Source organism: Pteropus vampyrus, unplaced genomic scaffold (assembly GCF_000151845.1).
Source record: "Pteropus vampyrus isolate Shadow unplaced genomic scaffold, Pvam_2.0 Scaffold135, whole genome shotgun sequence".
Taxonomy (NCBI): domain Eukaryota; kingdom Metazoa; phylum Chordata; class Mammalia; order Chiroptera; family Pteropodidae; genus Pteropus; species Pteropus vampyrus.
In genome coordinates this window covers 5,790,561-5,795,827 of record NW_011888916.1, presented here as the reverse complement: position 1 = coordinate 5,795,827, position 5,267 = coordinate 5,790,561, and the positions used below count along the sequence as shown (strand labels likewise).

The window sequence follows — 5,267 nt, the reverse complement described above, 5'->3', positions numbered from 1 at the left end:
CCAAAGTGGAATTGCTAGATCATATAGAAGCTCTATTTTTCTTTTTTTTCTGAGGAATCTCTATACTGTTTTCCACAGTGGCTACACAAATTTGCAATCCCACCAACAGTGTACTAGTGTTCCTTTTTCTCCACTTCCTTGCTAGCACTTGTTATTTGTTGATTTATTGATGATTAACTATTCTGACTGGTGCGAGATGATATCTCATTACGGTTTTAATTTGTATTTCTCTGATGATTAGTGATGTTGAGCATCTTTTCATATGCCCATCTTGGTGTTAAGTTGTATGAGTTCCCTATATATTTTGGATATTAACCCCTTCTCAGATATATGATTTGCATATATTTCTCCCATTTAGTAGATTTTCTTCTAGTTTTGTTGATGCTTTCCTTCGCTGTGCAGAGTTTGATATAGTCCCATTTGTTTATTTTTTTGTTTCCCTTGCCTGAGGAGAGACATATCCAAAAAGATATTGCTAAGAATGATGTCAAAGAGTTTACTACCTGTGTTTTCTTCTATGAGTTTTATGGTTTTAGGTTTTATATTTAAATCTTCAATCAATTTTGAGTTTAATTTTGTATATGGTGTAGGAAAGTGGTCAAGTTTCATTTTTTTTTTTTTTTGCCTGTATCTGTTTAGTTTCCCTAACACCACTTATTAAAGAGACCATCTTTACCCCATTGTATACCCTTGCCTCCTTTGTCATAGATGAATTGACCATGTAAGCAAAGAGTTATTTCTGGGCTCTGTATTCTATTCCATTGAGCTGTATATCTGGTTTTAGCTAGTACCATACTGTTTTGATTATTGTAGCTTTATAGTATAGTTTTATATTAGGGAATGTAATACCTCCCACTTTTTTCCCTCAAACTTTGGCTCTTTGGGGTCTTTTGTGCTTCCTTATAAATTTTAGCATCAGTTGTTTTGGTTATGTAAAAATGCCATTGCTATTTTGATAGAGATTGCATTGAATCTGTAGATTGCTTTATATAGTAATGAGATTTTAACAATATTAATTATTCCAGTCTATGAACAAGGTATATCCTTCTGTTTTTTTGTATCTTCCTTTCTTTTTTTCATCATCGTATAGTTTTCAGAGTACAGATCTTTCACCTCTTTCATTAAATTATTCCTAGATATTTTATGCTCTTTGATGCAACTGTAAATGGGATTGTTTTCTTATTTTCCTTCTCATCGTTCATTATTTGTGTATAGAAGCACAACAGTATATTGATTCTATATCCTGCAACTTTACTGAATTCATTTAGTAGTTCTAATAGTTTTTTGGCAGAGTCTTTGGGGTTTTTTGTATCATGGGGGTATAGTATCATGTCGTCTACAAATAATGAGAGTTTTACTTTTTCCTTTCCGATTTGTTCTTTTTTATTTTTTCACATCAGACAGGTAATGTTCCAATGTCATATCAAGATTTGAGGGAGGCACATCTCACACAAGAGCGTGAAGACCTAATCATCATGCTTATGAAGTACAAAAGGATCTTCCTTTTTGATTTGGATGCCTTTTATTTCTTTTTCTTATCTGATTGCCATGGCTAAGACTTCCAATACTATGTTGAATAGAAGTGGTGATAGTGGGCAACCTAGTCTTGTTCCTGATTTTAGATGAAAAGCTTTCAAGCTTTTCACCATTGAGTATAATATTAGCTATGGGTTTGTCACATATAGCCTTTATTGTGTTGAGATATGTTTCCTTTTGTTCCCACGTTGAGAGTTTTTATCATAAAAAGATGTTGAATTTTGTCAGATGCCTTTTCTGTATCTATAGAGATGATCATATGGTTTTTATCCTTTATTTTATTTATTCGATATATCACCTTGATTGATTTATGGATGTTAAACCATCCTTGTATCCCTGAAATGAATCCCACTTGGTCATGGTGTATTATCCTTTAAATGTATTGTTGAATTGGTTTGCTATTTTGTTGAGAATTTTTGCATCTATGCTCATCAAGGATACTGGCCTGTAATTTTCTTCGATATAAAGTTTTTATTAAGACTTTCTGTTTGGAATGGAGTGTCTCATTCTTTCTTCAGTTTTCACAATGAAATAGAATGAGCAAATTATTTTAATATTTAATTATATAATATTATTGCTAGATAAAGTAAACATGATTATCCTAGTGATAGAGTAATAATTTTTGTCAGTACAGTATTATTCCAGAACTGTGTTTAAGTTGTTTTTTTAGAGTTTTATAATTTTTATACACATTTTCTTTTTTTTAGAGAGACCTTTGTCCCTAACTTCAAGTATTGTCAAACTTTTTAATTGCCACCTACCAAATATCTTTATTATTTATATAGTGGAAGGTGAAAATTCATATTTTTCTCTACTACATTACTCACAGGACACTTCTGGCCACCAAATGTGTGGGATTTTTTTTTTTTTTTTCCACACAGCAGGCTATTCTTTAACATCCACTAGATATTCTACAGTTTAACTGAATTGTGATGGTATCTACCGGGAGATAGCATCAGATCCCACAGGTTCAGAGCTCAGTCCCACAAGACTGCCCCCATGTCAGACAGCAGTTGCAAGTGTAGGTTGTCATCTGTGCTTCTGACCAACTGGCTATAATTGGAAGATCCGACAACCCCCTACCCCACTTGGGTTTCATAATTTGCTAGAATGGCTCACAGAACTCAGAAAAGTTCTCTATTTAATATTACAGATTTATTACAAAGCATATTTTAAAGGATATAAATTAATAGCCAGATGAAGAAATAAATAGGATGAGATCCAGAAGGATCCCAAGCGAAGGAGCTTCTGTCCTTGTAAAGTATGAAGTATGCCATCCTCCTAGCACATGGACAAATTCTTGTTCACCAACCTGGAAGCTCTAAAAACCTTTCAGCTAGCATTTTTGATGGAGGCTTCATTACATAAGCATGATTGACTAAATCATTGGCTATTAGTGATTAACTCAACCTCTAGCCACCCCCGTACCCCTCCCACCCGACATCTTCCCAGAGGTGGAGAGGGTGGGGATGTGGGTAGCTTAAAGTTGCAACCCTCTAATCACAAGGTTGGTTTCTCTGTTCATCATTCTCCATCCTGAGGGGTTTTCTAAAAGTGGCCTCATTAACAAACTCAGATGTGGTTGAAAGGGGCTTCTTATGAATAACAAAAGACTCCTTGCTCTTTTCACCTTTATCACTCTTATCACTTAGAAAATTCCAAGGGTTTTAGGAGCTGTGTGTTGAAGAAGACCAAATATATATTTATTATAGATGATACCATCACAGGTAGATAGTAGCAAAAAGAAAATTAAATTTGACTTTACTAAAATATAAACTGCTGAACTGAAAAAAGTTAAATCTAATGTAATTGCATGTGGTAGTTTGTTAATAGGGTTGTTTTAGGTTAAGAATTTAAAGAAATTTTGGGTTGCTCCTTATCTTTTATGCTCAGATCATATATTAATGGGAAGTGGAATTTGCACACTGTTACAAACTGCCAAACAGTATTTGTCCTCCTGATTATAGAAACACCAGATGATATAAACATAGAGGTATAGATATGGTTATCTAGGTAGGTATAACATTATTTTGTAGGTTAGTTAACAGAATGTAATCACTGTCATCCAGTATGTAATCCACATAATTATAAACAGACAAGAGATATCATTGATTATAATCTATTACTTTCCAGTAGCATGATTAAACAGATTTATCAAAAACGTCTTCCTGGGCTAATGGAAATGCTCTTCATTGCCATGTGGCCGGCCTTAGTTTGATTGACAGTTGCTCAGTCCCAAAGCAAGCAGGGGCCTACAGTGCTTCTGAAATGCAGTGTTTATTGGAGAATGAGTCTTCATATAGAACTAGTCTTCCCTAGTTGGATTAGGAATTTTTACAATGTTATAGTGATACTGTTTCCTGTGTTAGAACAGTAAGAAAGACAGAAAAATTCAAAGCCAAACAAAAGACATAAAACAGAGTAGCTGGGTGGTGGGAGGAGGAACATGTAGAGGCTCTGCCTACTAATAAAAACGTCATATTAATGCACATTTTATTAAGTCTAACTAAAAAGCCAAGGTGTATTTTTTCAATGTGTTAATCTAATATATTTTTTTATAAAACTAGAGATTATTTATGTGTGTATGTGTGTGATGTTATGTGCAATTCTGATTTCATGGAAGACAATTTAAAACAACAAAATTTATGCAGAACTTGAAAGGCTATGGTAATAATTATTTTTAACTTGTGATTTTCATTTTATGTTTCACCAAATAAAAATATTCTTTTGACATCTTAACTATATAATGGAGTCCAAAAACAATGTCCTATTGAGTTCTGTACTACATCATATTATTAAATATAGTAGACAGATAAAATTACTGTGCTAAACTGCATAATGAATCAAATTGATTTGTTTTTGCAGAATTTTGTTATAATTGGTAAATTCATAGAAATATTTATAACTTATAACCTAATTTATACTCTAAAAGGGAGAAAATAAAAGGTAATTATGATTTTTAGTGTTATGTTTTAGAGTTGGCAAATGACTAGAAGAGCTCTGAAATTGGTAGAGGAAAATAGGAAAGCTTATGTACATAATTATCCCCATTTCTTTCTTCATATTAGATTCGGGATTTTTTTTTAATGGTATATTTTATTTAGGTGGTTGGTTTGATGTTTAATTGGTTTTATTGTTTTGTTTCTCTGAGATGAGTCAGTGGATGCTGGAAGATGGAAGGGAGTTGGATGATAAACTGCCCATTAATTGAAGTGCAGAACTTTGATGAGGTCCTGCTGCTAGATTCCACCATTCCAATTCCAGTACAATGACAAACATTAGGTTCTTTCTTTATAAAGTATCAGTTTTCTTTAAACAGACTAGACAACATTGGTATTATAGTGTCACTCTTAAATAAAATTAATTATAACCGACTCAGGAAAGTAATGTAATTATAATCAGTCTCTCCAGACAAAAGACGTCAAGATATTGAGAACAATTTTGGATTGCAGTCCCAGCTTGGCTAGGGCCTTAGATTTTTATAAAATGGGGAGCATTGTTTTTAGTTGCCAGGGTGATTCTAAAAATTCAGTATGCAGGAGTGGTTCATTATATGTGAAAGCAGAAATTACGAAGAACAATAATTAAAATGATTTATTTATGCTAATAAATATCAATAGTAATCCTTTTCATTCAACTCTTACTTGATTTTTATAACAAACCCTGCAAGGGCACAGGCTGTCTATGATACTTCCATTTTGTAGATGAGAAAATTGAAGTGTTTAGAAGAG

At 33.0% G+C, this 5,267-nt stretch overlaps 1 protein-coding gene and 1 non-coding gene across 3 annotated transcripts in view; one reads left to right on the top strand and one right to left on the bottom strand.

The window, feature by feature from the left end:
- FAF1 (Fas associated factor 1) overlaps positions 1 to 5,267 on the top strand; it is a 377,081-nt gene that overhangs the window by 137,146 nt on the left and 234,668 nt on the right. The gene's annotated exons all lie outside the window — the stretch shown is intronic.
- Positions 1,395 to 1,498, bottom strand: LOC111744455. The gene has a single exon (XR_002782177.1). It is a non-coding gene; the product is annotated as a small nucleolar RNA U13 (small nucleolar RNA).